General features: G+C 39.7%; 1 protein-coding gene across 1 annotated transcript in view; it reads right to left on the reverse strand.

Annotated features, from left to right (window-relative positions):
• WDR72 (WD repeat domain 72) overlaps positions 1-16,342 on the reverse strand; it is a 228,266-nt gene extending 211,924 nt beyond the window's left edge. The window contains exon 1 of the mRNA XM_034994225.1: positions 16,184-16,342. The gene's annotated coding sequence lies outside the window, so the exon portion shown is untranslated. The remainder of the gene's footprint in view (positions 1-16,183) is intronic.
• Between the last annotated feature and the right edge of the window lie 5,490 nt (positions 16,343-21,832).

Genomic DNA, 21,832 nt, shown 5'->3' on the forward strand with positions numbered 1-21,832 from the left:
AACCCTTAAAAGTCATAGGATTCCCAACACATACTAATTGGAAAACAAAAAGCACCAAGGCCAAAGCACAGGAAATCAGACCTCAACCAGAATTCATCCTGAATGATCTAGATTGCGAAATACAGTGAAAACAGACCTGGAACTCAGAGACGTAGGTCTAGGGCTGCCATAATTATCTTTATTTCCGGATTATAAAATTAATACGTAGTAAAATGACACTATCACCTGCATTGCCTACATTTCAGTATTCTTATCAGGAATAAATTCAGTGATATAAGTAAAAGCACATGCGTATAAATATACGAATTATGCTATCATTATATCTTGCACATATTACTCATATTTTATAAACTCCCATAAATCTAGAATTTATGGCAAGAAGTGGTCTTAGGAATCATTAATCTAATCCCTTTCACTTATAAGTCAGCAATGAGAAATGTGGTCTAGATAACTCTTAAGATCACTCCTAATTCTGAGATTCTGAGAGACTAAGCAAATTGTACAGTGAGAGTAAGTAACTGATTAAAAGATTGTACATCTTGGGAGTCACTTTTTTTCCAAACTCTTTTTCTTTTTTTTTTTTTGAAAAAAATTTAGAAAGTAACTCCAGAAACCTAGTACCTTGTTATCTACAGAAGAGAGAGCAAATCCACAACGAGACCCTGTACAATTCCCCAGAAACTGGTAATCAAAAATAAACCTCAAAGGAAAAAAACAGTCTATTGTAGAGTCTCTAAGGGACACTCTGGGATATGGAGGAGAATATTGCCCTATCACAAATAATTACGTGTCTAGATGAGTTTTAAAAGCTTTGGAAAGGGATTACAAATCTCTATCATAGCCCTCAATTTATAGCTATTGTATTCCAAATCTGAGTGCCTAAATGATAGTTCGGAATGTCTAAATTAAGACTATGTATAGATGTTTACAGGCCTTTAATGACTTCTAAATCTGGTCTATTTAAAGGCAATTTAAAATAAACACTCTCACTGGAGAAAAAAAAGTGACTTCAAAAACAAACAAAACAAAACAAAAAACACTTCCACGGCCATGGATAAAGTCACAGACTCTATTATAAAGGGCAAATAAATGTCCTTCATTTAGATCTTAGTCACAGTACCAAGTACAACATTTTATATTTTGATATTGTATTTTGCAATTTATATAAGCAATATGATCAATAGTTCATCATATAGTCAGTATAGTATGAAAAGAATCATATAAATGCACACACACACACACACACAAAACTCTACTTTTTAGTGACTCTCAAATAATTTCTACACAAATTTTTAACAGCAGTCTACCCAGATATCACAATGGATTTTCAGGATGAGAAGATGAATGGCCTTCAAGAAGCTCACAACCCATAGTTTTAAATTCTTTGGGAAAAAAACATGTAAATGACTCACTCACTAAGTATATAGTTACATATATATATATATACACACATATATGTGTGTATATATATATATCCCACCCAATGTCCCTAAGTGGCTATGTAACAAGCACTCTGGACACATCCAAGGGCTTATGAGAACACAGAGCCTGTGTTGTGACCTATAGAAAGTAGTTGATGTTTCAACTTTCCCTTCCTTTTGATTTTTGTCCCCTTCCTCAATTACATATAGTCTCTCAAAACCCCTGTCATATATATATATATTTATTATTTTGTCATTTCTTAATAATATAATGAAAAACATAATTTTGAGGAAAAAGGTTATTTTAGATCTAGTAATTATCAAAGTGTGTATTATAAAGCTGGTTTTGATACAGTTTAAATACATACAAATTCAATTTATACTTAACTGAAAAAAGAACATAATATTAAATTTAAATGTGTTATTTACATATATAATATTTAATACATTAAACTTTAGGTATATGTCAAACAAAACCAAAACTACTTTTGTGAAATATTTAGATTTCCTACCTTGTATGGTTAATAAAGTCAAACTGTTTGTTTTTTATAATTTCAACATTTTGTTTCTAAATAAGAGAGATTTCAGACTGTTACTTACAAATGGTTTTTAGTCATTCGAAACAAATGATGTTTGTGACTATATTTACTTCCCAGAAAAAAAACCATACTCAGTGAAATCATTGCAATTTTCTCCTTCTTATATTTATGTTAGTTTTCATTATCTATTAATATTAATATAATATTGATTTCTTTTAAAGATTTTATTTAGATAGAGTGAAAGAGCACAAGCAGGGCAGAAGAGCAGAAGGAGAGGGAGAAGCAGGCTACCTGCTGAGCAGGGAGCGGCATGCAGGACTCCATCCCAGGACCCTGGGATCCTGACCTGAGCCAGAGACAGATGCTTAACTGACTGAGCCACCCAGGCATCCTTTTAAAGTACTAGTGACAGCTGGATGTTCCACCAGAAGAATCTTTATCAGATGAATGCACCCAACAGACTCAAGAACACTTTGTAAAGTGAATATGCAGAATAATTGTTTTTATTCTCATTGACACAGGACTTCAACAATAGAGTTCTCTGTGCTTCTTTTCTGTAACCATGACAGAAATTAATTAATCAGAGCTTCCCAGCTGTATGCCATGACACATACTGGGTTGTGAATAGTTGATAGGAGGGGTAAGAGAAATTGAAACCCTCAACCCGGTATGGGTACAAAGATAATCATTTCCTGTGTTTATGCTTTGACATGAAAAAGGGTGAGAAATACTGAATTAAGTAAAATTTGTCAAATAACATAAATAATTTAAAGCTGTAGAAGGTCCAGGGCATTACAGAGTTTGGAAAGCCATACTCACAATTAAGAAATAAGCCTATTTGATGGATGCAGCCAAGCTGATACCCACTAACTCTGGCACAAATTCACATGATGAGCACCTCCCAAGTTGTTTCATTTTCAAGGGAAAATGTCTTCAAGTAACTATTTTTAGGTAAAAATAGCAAAGAGTGCTATTTTTTCACATTCTCACTCCAACAATGTGAGCTTCCTGATCAGCTCCCAAACCCACTGGGGCTCTTAAATCACCTGGGGGTAAAACATCTGCAATACTGTAAATTACAGATGACAAAGGATGGGCATGTCTTTTCATTGTTTGATCCCTAGTCCCTAGCACACTGCTGGCCACATATATGACATTCAACAAATATTCCTTAAATGACTGTATTTCACCTTAAAACTGGAGCAAGATTTCACCGAAACTAGAAGAAAATTTAAGGATGTAGAGTTTAACTCTTATTTTGCTAATGAGAAAGCAGAGGAAAGGTGATGTGACTTTCTTACTCTGGTAGAACTTATATTTTGGGGGAAGTCATCACCCTGGCATCCCTCTTTGTGTGCCACCCAAATGGATGGAAATAACAAAATTTCTCAGTATAGGTTCATCGTTAGGTTTATTTAGCAGACCACCATCTCCATTAACTTAGTTTAAAATAGTTTATTGTGAAGAAAAGAGGCAAGAAAATAAAATAGAGTCAGATAAATCTTGGTCTTTTTCTTCCCTTAATGGCTATCAAATATTCTTTGAGCCTCAGTTTTCTCATCTACAAAATGGGGAAAATAATTACCTTGGAGAACTGGTGTGAAGATAGATGAGTCTATACAGAATAGGTGTTTCTGTACAGAAAACACCTATCCTAATTATTTTTTCATAACTGGCACTCAGTAAATGTTTACTGAATGAATGAATGAGGCTATGAATCATGATAATTTTACATAATGGGCAGAGAATGTGACTATTACTTTCTAGCAATAGCTTTCTTAGTGTGAGATTTCCTTCCCTACTTTTGCAATACTGTCACTACAATGTCTTTTCTTGATGCTGTGTTTATATACTAGAACATTTGGCCATGAAAATGTACAATTTTTATTATTCTAAACTCTATAATTTAATCTTAAAATTACTGACTCCTGGTCAGATTAAGGTTGCCAGATTCAGCAAATAAAAATACAAGATGTCCAATTAAATTTGAATTTCAGATAAAGAACAAATAAATTTTTTTTTAGGGTAAGTATGTCTCAGGCAATATTTTGGTCATGTTTACACCAAAAAATACTTTCACTGCATAGAACATACTTATAAAAGTTGTTTATTGTTTATCTGAAATTCAAATTTAATCAGATATCCTGTAGGCATCCTAGGGCCACTGGCAATCCTACGCCATGCCCACAAGGGAGCCTTGAAGATCACAGTCCCTGTTCTACTTCCTTCCACAGATGAGAATATGAAGGCCCAGGAGAGTTGCTTACGAAGCCCAATTCAAAGAGAGCAGCTGAGAGAACCAGAACCAGGTCTCCCACCAACCCATCCAGAATTCTCCCCCTGCACACCATGACAAAGACAACCCAGACTTCCTTTCCAGAAAGTCTTAGTAATCTGCTAAGCAAAGGTCTTTATTATTTTGGTAGTTTTTTGAAAAATTTAAACAAACAAATAAAAAATAAAAAGTCAAGCAAAACAACAACAATAAAACCTCTTGTGCATTCAAGCTCCAACATGGCCTCCACACCTTTTAAAAGTTGGGCTAACACACTCCTGGTCCTTTCTCCATAAATAATGATACCTAGCAAGTATAAGAAAAGACAACCCACCATTACAGCCCCCATCCTTCTCACCTTCATCTTCTTCCCTAACAATTTGTTTTTATTTCTCTGACTTGTCTGGGGCTAGCAAGATAATGAGTATGATGCAAATGTGGTTTTGTGGCTGGTATCTACTGGACACTGGAATTGTTTACCTTGTCATAAAAAACTTCAGAGACATGCCCATATACTGAGTCTCTCGAACCCCTTGACTGAGGACAGCCAACCAAAAAAATACAAACGGTGAAGTCCTCAGTTACCATGCACGAATTCTGAAAATAATCTCCTGATCAAAGGAAACATACGTGAGGAAAATAAAAATAGTAAAGCAGTTAACAATCTAAGCTTTAGGATAAAACAGATCTGGGTTTGAATCTCAGATCTGCCATTTATACAGTTTTATGACCTCGCAGAATCCCATCTCCAAAGTGGAGGGGGATCCCAACAACTTTCTTCAAAACTCAATATATGGGTGCTGAGGGACCCAAATAATTTATTTCATGATTCTTTTCTTCAATTTGAGCCCAGAGGGAGTTTTGTTTCTAATTTTAGTGTTTAGGTTAAAGTGCTTGGAGCATAAAATCCATCAAATTGTACACTTGAAGTGAGTACAGTTTATTGTATGCAAATTTTTACCCTAATGAAGTTGAAAAAACAGAGAGATTGGATATCAGAGTAAAGTAGTTTGGCCAACATCACACAGCTAGCTAGTGAGTGACAATAAATGGGGGAGGGCAAATAGGGCTTTCAGAAGGAACAAGGAGTAGAAGTAGACTGGAGAGAAAATATCTGGGTGTCACGGTGGGCCACAGTGCAAGCTACTTTAACCCCCAGGAATATGAAGCAAGCAGTCTCAGGATTCCACAGGAACCAAAGTGTTCCTGCACAGCTGGTCTCAGCAGAAGCCTTGTCTGCCAAAACCTGTCTGTTTGCAGATGCTCCCGAAGCAAAAAGGTCTTATTTTATCAACAGATTGTAATCAGATCACTCCTTAGAAAAGGTTAAAAAAAATGTTTCTACTAAGTCAAAGACTGCCCTAGGCATATTTAAATAACACGTAAAATTCTATTTGGTCTACCCAGTGGAGCTTGACTATTTCAAAATTAACCCCTAACCAACAGAAAAGCCACGCTCCTCCAAAAATGTTATTACTGAGTGACTAACTGCTACCTAGGAAACTCTAGAAAGTAATGTGTCCTAGGTAGGGAATGCCTTAGCAGGTAAAGTTAATGGTAAAATAACACAGGGATCAAGGAATGAATTAAACAAATAATGCAAAATCTCTGAACTCCAAGCATCCATGAGCTAGAATGTGTGTAAAACCAACCAACCAAGGAATCACATTCCTATCACTATACCAGTGAAGTTTCCATCATAGCTTACAGCTCTTGTGGGCCAAAGGTTTTCACAAAATATTGTTCCAACTTCACCTTCTTGTTCATTAAGCCATAGTGAAACAGAGCTAACACAGCCAAATTAATGCCAAGAGTGTTCCATTTACAGTCACTGTCAAAGAGATGAGCATCAGGCTAGTAAAAGAAACACGAGAAGGACAACTCATTTCTTTCCTTCAATTTTATTTATATTCAATCGGTAACAACTTCCTGGAATTCCAATCCTCTTATCTAAAAACCCTGGTTTTAGGCTATAAGACAAGAAAGACAAAGTCACATCTCTCAAGATGCTCAGTGGTATCTAAGAACACAGGCATGTTTGGCATCACCAACGGTGTAATGATATGTAAGGTAAATGCAAGTGTGTTTGTGGAGGAAATACAAGTGGAGCTCGAAATCAAACACTGGAAGGATTTCCCCAGGGAGATAACACCTAAGTTTAAACCCTGAATCCTTATATACTTGCTGGTTTTGTGCCCCAAGCAAGTTCCTAGTTACTTTAAACTTTCCTCACCCATGAAATGGGAATAATATCTACCTTACCTGGTTGTAATAAGACTAAGGAGACAGGATGTACCCAGTGTCGAGGCCCTGGAATTAGTCAGCCTAGATTTGAATGCCAACTCTACTACTATATGTCTTCAGGCAGTTTACTTTACAACTGTGTATTGGATTCCTCACCAGTAAAATGTAAATAAGTAATAATATCAATCTAATAGGATTGATATGAGGGATGCCTGGGTGGCTCCGTCGGTTAAGCATCTGCCTTCGGCTCAGGTCACGATCCTGGGGTCTTGGGATCGAGCCCCGAATCAGGCTCCCTGCTCCTCGGGGGGCCTGCTTCTCCCTCTCCCCCTGCCTGCCACTCCCCCTGCTTGTGCTCGCTCACTCTTTGTCAAATAAATAAATAAAATCTTTAAAAATAAATAAATAAATAATGGGGTTGATATGAGAGTTAAATGGGATAATCCATGGAAATCATTACATTCCATTGTAAGCATTCAATATATGTTAGCTGCTATTATTAAAAGGCTTTTTTCACTCTGTGTATTGAAATCTTGCTAAGTAATCTGTATATAAATCCTGCTAAGTAAATAGTAAAACGATAAGCAGAATCCTTGTCATTTATAATCCTTTATTTTATTTTTCACAATTTACAGTAAATTCCATCTAGTAAGTGAAGAAAGCAGTAAAGATGAAGGTAAAACTCCAAAGGTACCAAACTGTCAAAGCAGAAGAAAGTCTACCATCTTTCCATCCATTATGGGTTGAATTGAGCCCACCCCAAAATTACTTGTTGAAGTCCTAACCCCCGTTACCTCAGAATGTGACCTCATTTGGAAACAGGGTCATTGCAGATACAATTAATTAAGTGAAGAATGAGGTCATACTGGATTAGGGTGGGGCCAGAATCCAGTAAGACTGGCATCTATATAACACTAGGACCTTTGGTGACGGACGCACACAGGGAGAGAGATGTGGAGATGAGGGCAGAAATTGTGTGATACTTCTACAAGCTCAGGAATGGCACAGATTGACAGCAAACCACCAGCAGCTAGTGGGGAGGTCTTAAACAGATTCTTCTTCACATCCCTCAGAAGGAAACAACCCTTCCGACATCGTATTTCAGACACCCAGCCTCTCAAACTGTGAGATAATAAATTTCCATCACTTAAACCACTCAATTTGCAGTACTGTGTTATGACCTCCCTAGCAACTAATATACCATCTGACTGATAGATTTTGTTTTTTTTTAAAGATGTTGTTTATTTATTTGAGAGAGAGAGAGAGGAGAGCACAAGTGGGGGTAGGAGCAGAGGGAGAGGGAGAAGCAGATTCTCCGCTGAGCAAGGAGCTGATGTGGGCTCAATCCCAGAACCCCAAGATCATGACCTGAACCGAAGAAAGCCTAAATGACTGAGCCATCCAGGTGCCCCAGATTTTGTTTCTTTCAAGTCAGAACATAGATCTTAACAATAAATATAACAATTCATAGCAACACATATAACTATTCTCGAGATATACATACTTAAATTTTAGTCTAAATCACATAATCGGTCATATACTAAATTTTCTTTTCTACTTCTTTTGTATAAATCACCTTTTGATCCATATTATAGGTTCCCTGAGGAAAGCATATATTCATTTTATTCATTCCACAGGTATTTATTGAAAGCCCAAATAAATTAAAAAAGAAAACAAAAACACAGATTCCTGACCTCTAAGAATTCACAACCTATGAGTCAAGTCATAAGCATGTAAATAACTGATGTGAAGTTTGCTGGGACATGTATTCCCTAGGTACAAGACCAAACCACACCTTAATCCCATAGCAGTCGATGGCAAAGGATTCTCTCTTAGAAAAATTATGTGTTTTCCCATGGGTCAGTTGCCTCCTTCTTTGGTCCTGGTATTTATTTTGCTTCTCCCAACTTCAGCACAAGCTGACATTGGAAGTCGGTCCACAGCCATCATGATGAACCTCTCCCTCCAGAAAAACAGATGGAAGGCACTCCCACAGGTAGGAATATGGAGCTATGTAGTTGAGTCCTGTTTGGAGAAGCCTCCCTAAGGCCCATGATTCTGGTATTTTCTGACTTTGCCCACAAAACAGGAATGCCTCAGCCAGGGAAGACTGCAAACCCAACCTTTTGGGTTCCAGGATCCCAGCAGAAGCTTGGCCAAAACAGAATGACATCAAGAAGGCTTAGGATGGATGGATGAATGGATAGATAGATAGATAGGTAGATAGATTTTAAAAAAAGGCTTATGAATGCAGAATTCCATGGTGGTTTGGAGAGAGTGATAGGGGAGGCACACGAGTTGAGGGTCATAATCCAAAGGGACTTTAGCCTTATTGAAAAATTCAGTTTTTAAAAACAGATATTTCCTGGGACTCCCAGCCCATTCTAGCATTAATTCAAGACACAGGTGGTGAGCCATTTGCAACCAGACTTCTCATTTTTGTAGATTTTCTGTCACACTCAGCATTGATGTTATTAGGAAAAGGAGGCCTGGTAAATCTAAATCCCTAGGCTAGGATTACATCACTGGATCTGTCTGACTACAAGACCCATCTCACTTCGCACAGGGCTTGAGAGTGAGCTTACACACAAAGGCACCACTACCTAACTGATGGTTTACAGCTTATGGCTTCTGTTTACGGACAAACCAGTCCTCCTATTTTTTAAAGACAAAACAAAACAAAAACAACTTAGGTTCAACCACAGGAGTGGTTAAGGGGCCAAATCACTCTTTAATCTGAAGGTAAATACATGAGTAGATTTTCTCTGCTCAATCTGCAAAACCTATTCATTACATGTGTGGGAGTGCACGCACTGGCAAGCATGTTTTCTAAGCATGAGGACTTAATACAAAAACAAACAAAATAAAAACCCATTGTCACCCAGGTATCCTGGAAATGGACTCTTAGGACACAGTGAGATTGCCATACAGCAATGATTTCAATGTCGTCTGTGTCACCAGAGGTAGCTGAGGGAGACAGGCAAGGGCTAGACTGGACCTCCATGCAGCTCATGGCACTTTCCAACATATCCTGGCCTCTGCTTACTCTAAAAAAAATCCTTGGCAAGGGGAATTCCTCTCGTGGCCTCTGCTCTGCTGGGTTTTTACTGACCAAAGAAGTCACTGTCCCGTGGCATCAAGAAATTCTGTCCCTAGGCCATAAATAAATGCCCAACTCCTATAGTTCATGGGTGTACGAGAGCCCCAGAGGCCTGGAATCGATCCAACCCATTTTAACTAGCAAGAAACTACCTAGTAATACCTTGTTTGTATTTCTTGGAGGAGGGACACCAGAAACACTTATTTCATTCTACACAATAATTCACCACAATCAGAGGGAGCACAGCAAGGGCAACACCATCTCCCAGCTGCTGATTACATCAAAGGCTTGCAGCACAAATTCAATTTTATGATGTTAATCTCAGCCTGCCACTCAGAAATTTTCTCTGAGGGATATGATTTTTCTCTGGATTTCATTTTAAGAATGATTTTTTTTTCGTGCGCAATCAATAAAGATATGTTTTCATCAAAAGACTCTATCTTGGTAGAATTCAATTGGCTATTTCAATCCCTTTTGGTGACACGATATTAATTAAAATAGTTTATGTTGCACTTCAGCTAGAAAAAGAGGCAGTGAAAATAGCAGCTACTCAGAACACATGTTCTATACACATCAACACAGAGGGCAGAAAATAATTTTCTCTTTCTCCAGGCGACACACATTAGCTATTCAAGAGATTTGCACTAACTTGGTTTATCTCTGTTATCTCACTGAAAAAAAAAAATTAAAGCTCTTCCTGCTTGCATTTTTTGTTCAAAAGGAAATCAAAATGCACATGAAAATGTTGCTTCACATGCTCACTTTTCATTACCTCAAGAAGTAGAAAAATAAGTGTCTGTGTGCCCATGTGGCATGATGTGTTACTAGGAATCACAGTCACTGTTTCCCCTAACTAAAAACAAATACATAAATAAAAATATAAATAAATACAATGCTATGAACATTTATTTTTATTTTCAATTTCTAAATAATGATCACAACTGAGTACACTGTATTCTCAAAGAAACATACAGAATTAGCATCAAGGTTTTCACATTCAAAAAAGAGGAGAAAATTATGAAGTGGGTTATAGAAAATAAATGAATTGTTCTGACAGTAGTTTTGCAAGTGGCAGTTAGTTCACTTAACAAATATTTATGAAGCACCTATTGGTCGCCACTTGAGACTGGGGGGAAGGCTTTTAATTCTGGCCCGCCATGTGGACAGACCATGGAACCTCCATCACCACAGAGTGAGCAGGGCTGAGGCCTGGTTCCCACCAAGCATATGGAGTGCACAGGGGAGGCTAAAAGTTAACCCTGTCTGGGGAAGGAATCCAGGAAGGCTTTTCAAAGGGAAGTTCAATTACTGAAATATTCAGCTAATAATTTACATCCATAGTTTAAAAAAAATGTTTAAAAAGGTAGCTTAGTATCTAACCAGCTTTCTATAAACCAAATCTTCTCACCTTCATACTCTTGAAGTCACCAATCCTTTATATTTCTTAACGTAAGAAGGTGGTACTAAAGAAAGTGGGGTACTGATACTCCAAGGCATCTAAGAATTTCATAGGACTTTGGGTAGATTTCACCCAACAGTCTATTTCTTCAAAGATCTTTATTGGTGATGCTCCTAATCTGGATGTCCAAAAGAGAGAATCCAGAGAGAAAAGCATCAAATTGAGGAACAGAGTGAAATTTATAGAAATCCAAGTCCCTATTTTACGAATTAAAAACAACAAAAAGGTAAATTGACTTGGTTAAAAGCAGGGAGTGGACTAGAGTTTGGATTTGTTTAGACACTTGAACAATAATGATAAGGCCTAGACAAACTACACTGTTCACCAAAGAGTGTATATAAATGTGTATGTATACAAATGCTGGAAAAACATTGGTTAAAAAAAAGAAAAAGCACCCATCAGCATCAGCAGCACTATGGGATTTATTAAAATTCAGATTCCTGGGCCTTGCAATGAATGTAATACATCAGAATCTCTAAGGCATAGGATCCAGAAATTCGAATTCTTTTCCTAAGATTTTATTTATTTATTTCAGAGAGAAAGAGCGAGAGCACACATGAGCAGGAGGAAGGGGTGGGGGAGAGGGAGAAGCAGACTCTCTGCTGAGCACAGAGCCCCATGTGGGGCTGGATCCCAGAACCCTGGGATCATGACCTAAGCCAAAGGCCGACTTTAACTGACTTGAGCCACCTAGGTGCCCCCAGAAATTCAAATTTAAACTAGCTCTCCAACATGTTCTTATTATACTTGAGGCTAAGGATCTTGAATCAAACTCAGCATTCCATATGCACAGCACAGATAATGAAATACTGAAATTAACTGATGAAATTAAAGTAATATTCGCTAAATGAATGACCGAAAGAATTCCCTCAAAAAGTTCTTACTCAGGATCTAGTCTGCTTGGCCTAATGAGAATGCCAATCCCTGGCCTGATGTAGGCCTTCCATAGCAAACAGGCCTGGTCTGTGCCTGGCAACTGTTTTTCCCTATAATGACTGAAACTGAAAGTAGTAAATTCTTTTGTTGTCTAAATGGCTTGTGGAAATGTTCCTTGCTTTGCATGGCTTTGCAACAAAAGAGCCTGAGGTCTAAACGGGTTCACTCTAGATATTCAATTGTTCAGCAAATTTGTACAACGTTTGCAAGAGGGATAACTCATGCATGATCAAGTTGGATTTTGAGGCAAAGTCTACCAAATTTAAAAGGATTTTAAAAGTTAACAATACCAAGGAAAAGTCACAAGAGGATAAAATCCTATAAAGAATTCCTCTCAAAATGTTCAGTTTGCATTTTGGTAATCCTAAATGAATAACCAATTTTCAATATCCCCTCCCCATATAAATTTTTGTTAAGATGCATTGCAATAGCTTAGACAGAACCAATGAGTCTCAAGGAAGGCCTAAATAAAGTGCAGGGTCAGAGATCCTATCCTGCAAATGTAGGAATGCTAACCTTTGCCAGCAAAGAACTCTCAATGTGGGCGGAACTCCTTTTACAGAGTCTGACCCTAAAACGAGGCTAGCAACACAGCCTTGGTGTGATGAAGTAAAGCCTTCAGTGGCTGGGGAATGGGGTAGTTAGTGGTAGTGGAAGTACATAGAACTTCATACTTTATTCTGAACAGTAAGCGCAGTTAGAACATGCGTGAAAGTCATAAATCCCATCCACACTCAAGGCTAGATTAGTGTTTTCTGTACTCACGAGAAGGAGATGGTAGACAGAACCACAGTGATTGATTGTCATCTGTACATCGGACAGCCTTGTGTTTTATATGCGACTAAATCTTCCAACAAAGTTGTAAGGTAGACTCCCCGTAGGAGAGACTTGAAGATTAAATCAGTGTCCGATGGTGTAAAATAATATATGATCCTCATTTTACATTTGAGGAAACTAAAGCTCAGAGAGGCAAAATAATTTACCAATGTCCTGTAGCCAGGAAAGGATGGGGCAACACGGGAACAGTGTGCCATGATTTGTGTTTGTCATGCTCTCTCACCCTGTCCTACTTTCAAACACAATTTTCCCTTGCTCCAGAAAGCTCTTTTTTTTTTTATTTAAAGATTTTATTTATTTATTTTGAGAGAGAGAGAATGAGAGACAGAGAGTATGAGAGAGGGAGGAGGGTCAGAGGGAGAAGCAGACTCCCCGCAGAGCAGGGAGCCCGATGCGGGACTCGAGCCAGGGACTCCAGGATCATGACCTGAGCCGAAGGCAGTCGCTTAACCAACTGAGCCACCCAGGTGCCTGCTCCAGAAAGCTCTTTCTCAGCATTTCTACCTAGCAAACTTGTACAAAACTGGAACCTTCCGAACTGGAACTAAATTTTAACTCCTTTGAGCATCCTCTGGCTGATATTTAGCACCCCTCTTCCCCCAGCATTCCCTTTTCTACCTTTATCAGATCAGTTATTACTCTGCTGTAATTATTGCTCTGTCTGTTACCCTAAACTATATTATGAATACTTGGAAGGCAGAAACCTGTCTTTTTTTCCCCACGCATTCTGCTTGGTCAAAAAATGTCAAAGGGGAAGTCAAAGAATTAATGTATTAGTTATGAATGAATGCGATAAGGCTTCAAGAGTTTTCTCTCTTTTCTCCCTTTGTTCCCCCAGACAAGTCAGTGTGTAAATGATCATCTTGTACAACTCTTGAGGTCTGTACAAAAAGCAAAAGGCAGATGTACAAAAATATCCTTGACTATAGATGTTCATTCTAACTTCTATCAAAGCAGTCTAAAATCAAATCCGTTTTCTGGGCCCTCACAGCTCACCACTGACTCAGAGGAAACATACAGTCAATTAACCATGAGGTTGACTGGTTCAATTCATTGCAACTTCTTCACCCTATACTTCCTTACTTGTTAAACACCCATGTGTAGGACTTAGTATTTTTCCAGGTTAAATTTCATCTCGTTAAAAGAAAAAGAGGAGGGGAAGTCAGTGTTGAAGGAAAAAAAAGTTCCTATCATTTATTGACTTTTAAACTGCAGACACTTTGCTACTTCTATGATATGCATCACTTAATTTGCTCTTCATAATGACCCAGGCCTTATTATTATCTTTATTCTAAACATGAAGAAAATGAGGCTTGGAGAACAGAAATAGCTTGCTCAAGATCAGAGCTAGGAAATAGAGACAGATACATCAGTCTCCAAAACCCATGCCCTTAACCACTATACCACATGCTCAAGTGCGGCAGGCAGGAGTGGTGCCTAGTAGGTTAGGACACTTTCTGGAAATGTAAGCAAACTCTAGAAGAGATACTTCTCTAGAGCAGTGATACCTTGCTCTAGAATGAGGATCTGCCTTTTATAGAAGAGTTCAGAGATCTGAATGTCCTTTAAAACCAAAGACAATCTTATTTTGAAGATAACAATGATACACATAAGGGGCTTGATGAGACCCCAGAGTTAATTTGGGGGTCTGCCAGGACTTCAGAGATGATCTGGTACTAAAACTCAGTGCACAGGTTCTTTTATTGCTGATCCCCATCTCATTTCCCTGCCTCCAATTTAGTCTAGAGCAGAACTGAATCTAAATATGTTAACTGGGAAATTACAACTATACATTCAGAACAGGGCTCCAGAGATGTCCTTTATAATGCACTGATGAAATCACTAGTAAGAGATGCCATATATTGTGAGTAACATTATTAAATAACATAAAGAATAGTGAGTTGTCAAGCCACGAAGATAGCCGAATGCAGCAATCTCAAAACCTTGAAATGTTTGTAATACCATTATTTTCAAGGTTTCATGAAGTTGTTTCATAACCTAAATACACTTCTATTCCAGTCGGCCTCTATAAACTGGAACTTCAAATTTCTAAAGTATTCACAGCATTGGATAGGTTGTTTAATGTAAGATTTTACACGCAGGGAGAGACTTAGCTGCTTTTTTATTGATAATTATAATTTAAAAATATCTTTCCCAAAAGGAGGTAAAAATATTGGAACTCAACACAGAGTCCCAATTTTTGTGGTTTGAAAAAATAATAATCACTTTACTACATCTCTTCAGGGACAGTTTCCTTTTCTCCTCCAGCCCTTTGTATTCTTTACAGAAAACACTATTGGTGCATTTTAATACTGAAGGAACTAGAGGGCGAAGGAACTAGAGGGCAAAGGAACAAGGAGTCACAAGACCAAATTAACCACAAGTACTTGCTTGACAAAGGTGGTTGCTTTCCTCTTCTCTGGTCTTTAGGTGGTAAGAATTAAGGATTGAGTAGAGAGTGAGTTGTGTTTTGGGGGGACAGGCTAAGAGGGTGGGGAGGCTGGGAATGGTAGGTGGGGATGAGGAGGGAAGGAGGATGAAAGAAACAAAAGTTTCTAACCCTTTCTTCCGATAAAAATATTCCTAACAGGTGACTTAGTCTCCAAAAGGTGACCTTGAACTCATTAGAAAACTGGGAGGGGAAGGAAGAAAAAGTCCACGCTGTTGTACAACAGTGTTCTGTTTGCATTTAGTTAACTGTTTAGAAATGCACACAAAAATGCTGTAATGAACGAGGAGGACGGAATGAGGAAGCACCCGTCCCTAAAGGGAGTATTCCTACTACTTCAACTTTTCCAGATTTTTGTCAGTGCAGATATCTCCCCGCCCCCCGCCCCGTGCCCCTTTATTTTCCTGCCCCTTGTTCAACTCTACAAGTGGCAGTCTTGTGCCTGCAGTCTTTCTTACTGGCTCAGCCGCAGATGCACGAGCAAGGAAGTTTTCGCCAGACGCCCCGCTCCCCACAGCCTGCAAGGGGTCATTCCGGCGCTGGCCCGCGTCCACAGGCTTTTCCCAGACACTAGATTAGTTTTCTTAAATTGCTCCAACCAACTCCTGTTCCATAGAAGTCCGACTTCCGAGTCCCAAGAAACTCTTCTCGGTAGCGAATGGTGGGCCCCTACAGGTCTCTGGGAGCAGACGTCTCTCTCCCAGGACCACTTGTACGAGGCCCTCACCAACCTTCCCCTCCCGCTCCCCTACACACACACGCACACACACACACACACACACACACCCGAAAGGACCAATTTGACAGATGCGTGGCTTCGGTCACTACTGATGCGCCATCTGGACAAAAGTTTGAACAGAACTTTCCACGTGCAAGAACTTGGAGCAAAAGAAGAGGTTTCAGTAACTACTACGCGCGCTCACCTTTTTTCCTAGCCCCTCAGGATCCAAGCTCAGGTCGCGCGTACTCTTAGGGCGGGAAGCCTAGCGGCAGCACGACCCCACAGCAGTCACAGACCCACCGCCTAGGACAGGGAAGCCTGAGCCGAGCCCAGGGGACGCCCAACCTACCCGAACCGCCGGGTGGCGAAGCCACAGGTGTCAGGGCAGCCAGGGAGCCCAGCAGCGGAACAGCGGGGCGGCCCTTGGGGACTGCCCGGCCCCGCCCCCGGCCCCGCCCCCGGCCCCGCCCCCGGCCCCGCCCCCGGCCCCGCCCCCGGCCCCGCCCCCAGCCCGGGCCCCCAGCCCCGCTCCCGCCGCAGCTGCCCCGCGCAGCGCTCCCGCCTAAGTAGTCCCGCCGCCCCTCCCCATCTCGCAGGTGGCGGCGGCTGGAACAGGCCCCCCCGCAGCCGCCGACGTGCCCTGTCCTTCCAGGGCTGGAGGGAGTTCAGTTGAAGCAAAGTGAGGGAAATCAAGGTAGGTCACGTGGCGTGGACCCTGAGACCCTGCCCTGGCTGGGACTGGGAGGCGCAAGACCTTTGAGGAGGGGTGAGGAAGTCCGCTCCAGACCTCATCCTCCCAGCAAGGGAGAGTGACAGTCCAGGTGTAGAGAATAGATGAAAAATTCACTTTTTCATTGAAAACCAGCAGTCAAACATGAAACCAGCGTTCAAACCTACTATGGGTGGACCAAGTATCACAACTGACTGGCTGGTTTAGAAAAATGGGAGGGACGTTTTGTTTTTCTGAGGTTTCTTAGTCATTCTGAGGTTTCTTAGATTTTACTTACGAAATCCTGTGGGCAACTTAGCCCTGGATTCTAAGACTCCTGGAAGCAGGTCCACACTCCCTTTTCACTGATACCTGGCTTCCCAAGAACTAAGACTATTTTGGTCAGGCCCCGTGAGACCACAAGTTGTGGGGCTCCTCTGAGGGCAAACTGCACATATCCTGGATCTTCCTGTGTGAAGCCCCTGTGACTAGGACGGTCCTCTCCCACCTCCATCATCCTCTGCGCCTGGTTACTTCCTATTCTTAGTTCATCCAGAGTGTCACTTCCCGCAGGCAGGTTAGGTGTTTCTGCTTTTCCCTCCCAAGACGCCTCACTTCCTCTGTCATAACGCGTGTCACAATTTACTGGGATTGTTTGTTGCGTTGGCCTCCCCTGCTTGACAGTAAACCCAATAAAGGTGGGGACAGTAAAGGTGGTAGAGTTAATATATAATAAGAAAGTCAGACAGACAAATACTGTATGCTTTCACTTATATGTGGAATCTAAAAAACAAACGAACAGACAAAACAAACAGGCTCATAGATACAGGAAACTGTTGGTTACCAGAGCACAGAGGGATTAGGGGTTGAAAGAAACAGATGAAGGGGATTAAAAGGTACAAACTTGCAGTTATAAAATAAATAAGCCCTGGATGTAATGTGCAGCATAGAGAATATAGTCAATAATATTGTAACAACTGGGTATGGTGCAGTTGGTGATTACAGTTGCGGGCATCATTTTGTAATGTATAAAGATATCAAATCACTGGGGCACCTGGGTGGCTCAAATGGTTAAGCATCTGCCTTCAGCTCAGGTCATGATCTCCAGGTCCTGGGATCGAGGCCCATATCGGGCTCCCTGCTCGGCAAGGAGTCTGCTTCTCCCTCTTCTTCTGCCTCTCCCCACTGCTCCTGCTCTCTCTCTCTCTGTATCTCTGTCTCAAATGAATAAATAAAAAAAACCAAAATTATAAAAAAAATCAAATCACTATGATGTACACCTGAAACTAATAAGATACTAATATGGCACTTATACTTTAATTAGTTTTTTAAATTAAAATTATTTAAAATAAATAAATATTGTGGGCTGATGACATGCATGTAAGTTGAATGTTAAGGTGCCCTCAGACCCCAGTTCTTTAATAAACTTCTCTTGCCTATCCTTACCTTCTAAGTCTACAGGATTTTACTTCAGAGTTAATATTCCCATCCCTATCACTATCCACGAGCCTTTATTTTATCTCTTGAACAGAACCTTCTCCTTCAGTCTTCATAGAGGTGCAGGTGTGGTTCATCTTACCAGCTCTGCTGTAACTAGCTCAGGATTTTAAAGGCCCTCAACTAAGTCTAAGTCTCAAATCAGGACCCTTGATATTTTTAGGACCTATAAAAATGGGGGAAAAAGGAAAAAATAACTTTAAAGTTGAAGAAAGTTTTAATAATATATAATATTACTTTATTGGTCTTTATGCCAATGTAGTCATTGACAGTGTTAATTTTCCAAAACCTGTAATCCTGGAAAACAGTAAAAGTACCCTTCCCACTTCTTTATTTTCCAGAAAATGGGAAATGGTTTACTGCAAAGACTCTTCCTTTCCCAATGACTTTTTTTTTTTAGGATTTAAAAATAATGTTTTATTTTATTATGTTATGTTAGTCACCATACAATACATCATTGGTTTTCGATGTGGTGATCCACGATCCATTGTTTTCGTATAACACCCAGTGCTCCATGCAGTACATGCCCTCCTTAATACCCATCACCGGGCTAACCAATCGCCCCTCCCCTCTAAAACCCTATTTGTTTCTCAGAGTCCATAGTCTCTCATGGTTCATCTCTCCCTCCAATTCCCCACTCCCATTTTTCCCTTCCGTCTCCTAATGTCCTCCATGCTAATCCTTATGTTCCACAAATAAGTGAAACTATACGATAATTGACTTTCTCTGCTTGACTTATTTCACTTAGCATAATCTCCTTCAGTTCCATCCATGTTGATGTAAAAGTTGGGTATTCATCCTTTCTGATGGCTGAGTAATATTCCATTGTATATATGGACCACATCTTCTTTATCCATTCATCTGTTGAAGGGCATCTCAGCTCTTTCCACAGTTTGGCTATTGTGGACATTGCTGCTATGAACATTGGGGTGCATATGGCCCTTCTTTTCACTACATCTGTGTCTTTGGGGTAAATACCCAGTAGTGCAATTGCTGGGTCATAGGGTAGCTCTATTTTTAAATTTTTGAGGAACCTCCACACTGTTTTCCAAAGTGGCTGTACCAACTTGCATTCCCACCAACAGTGTAAGAGGATTCCCCTTTCTCCACAACCTCTCCAACATTTGTTGTTTCTCTCCCTGTCCATTTTTGCCATTCTAACTGATGTAAGGTGGTATCTCAGTGTGGTTTTGATTTGGATTTCCCTGATGGCTAATGATGATGAACATTTTTTCATGTGTCTGTTAGCCATTTGTATGTCTTCTTCAGAGAAGTGTCTTTTCATATCTTCTGCCCACTTTTTGACTTGGTTGTTTGTTTTTTGGGTGTTGAGTTTGAGAAGTTCTTTATAGATCTTGGATACCAGCCCTTTATCTGTAGTGTCATTTGCAAATATCTTCTCCCATTCTGTGGGTTGCCTTTTTGTTTTGTTGACTGTTTCCTTTGCTGTGCAGAAGCTTTTTATCTTGATGAAGTCCCAAAAGTTAATTTTTGCTTTTGTTTCACTAGCTTTTGGAGATGTATCTGGAAAGAAGTTGCTGTGGGCGATGTCAGAGAGGTTACTGCCTATGTTCTCCTCTAGGATTTTGATGGATTCCTGTCTCACATTGAGGTCTTTCATCCACTTTGAGTTTATCTTTGGGAATGGTGTTAGAGAATGGTCGAGTTTCATTCTTCTGCATGTGGCTGTCCAATTTTCCCAGCACCATTTATTGAAGAGACTGTCTTTTTTCCATTGCATGTTTTTTCCTGCTTTGTCAAAGATTATTTGACCATAGAGTTGAGGGTCCATATCTGGGTTCTCTATTCTGTTCCATTGGTCTGTATGTCTGTTTTTGTGCCAGGACCATGCTGTCTTGGTGATCACAGCTTTGTAATATAGCTTGAAATCGGGCAACGTGATGCCCCCAGCTTTGTTTTTCTTTTTCTACATTTGGCAATTCGGGGTCTTTTCTGATTCCATACAAATTTTAGGATTGTTTGTTCCAGCACTTTGAAAAATGTCTTGGAATTTTGATCAGAATGGCATTGAAGGTATAGATTACTCTGGGTAGCATAGACATTTTAACAATGTTTATTCTTCTGATCCATGAGCATGGAATATTTTTCCATCTTTTTGTGTCTTCTTCAATTTCTTTCATGAGTGTTTTGTAGTTCCTAGAGTATAGATCCTTCACCTCTTTGGTTAGGTTTATTCTGAGGTATCTTATGGTTTTCGAGATTGAAGCAGTGATCAAAAACCTCCCAAAAAACAAGAGTCCAGGGCATGATGGATTCCCTGGGGAATTCTACCAAACATTCAAAGAAGAAATAATACCTATTCTACTGAAGCTGTTTCAAAAAATAGAAACAGAAGGAAAACTTCCAAACTCATTCTATGAGGCCAGCATTACCTTAATCCCCAAACCAGGCAAAGACCCCATCAAAAAGGAGAATTTCAGACTGATATCCCTGGTGAATATGGATTCCAAAATCCTCAACAAAATCCTAGCTAATAGGATCCAACAATACATTAAAAGGATCATCCACCACGACCAAGTGGGATTTATCCCTGGGATGCAAGGGTGGTTCAACATTCACAAATCAATCAATGTGATAGAATACATTAATAAGAGGAGGGAGGAGAACCATATGGTCCTCTCAATTGATGCAGAAAAAGGATTTGACAAAATACAACATCCTTTCCTGATTAAAACTCTTCAGAGTATAGGGATAGAGGGAACATTCCTCAAGTTCATAAAATCCATCTGTGAAAACCCACAGCGAATATCATCCTCAACGGGGAAAAGCTGAGAGCCTTTCCCTTAAGATCAGGAACACGTCAAGGATGCCCACTCACGCCACTATTGTTCAACATAGTACTAGAAGTCCTAGCAACAGCAATCAGACAGCAAAAAGAAATAAAAGGTATTCAAATTGGCAAAGAAGAAGTCAAACCCTCTCTTTTCGCAGATGACATGATACTTTATGTGGAAAACCCAAAAGACTCCATCCCCAAATTACTAGAACTCACACAGCAATTCAGTAATGTGGCAGGATACAAAATCAATGCCCAGAAATCAGTTGCTTTCTTATACACTAACAATGCAACTGTAGAAAGAGAAATTAGAGAAACGATTCCATTTACAATAGCACCAAAAATCCCAATGACTTTTAAGACAAGACTGGACACAGGTCCTCCAAATTCCCATTCTTCGCGTTGTAAGTGATTCACTAAACTGTGCTCACTAACCAGTCTAGACAAACTACTTACTACCTTGACTCGATCAAGCTTTGGTTAGGCTTCTCTTTTTCTCCCAGGCCCTAAACTTTGACCTACTCTCAGCCTGAACCAGCATAAAATCCTGCTTAACAGCTGAAAATATGCTGACTTCTGGATAAAACTCTCTTTTTCACTACAAGATCATGCCACTCTGGCTCATCCCACTTCCCTGCTTTCTGTTCTTTCCAGCATTATTTATGCCTCCCTTAGGAGAACAAAAAAGACATTTTAAACCTAACTTTTGAAAGGCTTGCCAATCTAAGGATTAAAGCATTCTACCTATTGCAGTTGTCCCTTATAACATCATTTTGGATGAAGTCTCCTTACCTCAGTCTAATTTTTTATTTGATCTTGTAAAATATAATTTTTAATATTGTTTATGA

This window comes from Mirounga leonina, unplaced genomic scaffold (assembly GCF_011800145.1).
Source record: "Mirounga leonina isolate KUSES-001 unplaced genomic scaffold, KU_Mleo_1.0 Mir_91, whole genome shotgun sequence".
NCBI lineage: Eukaryota > Metazoa > Chordata > Mammalia > Carnivora > Phocidae > Mirounga > Mirounga leonina.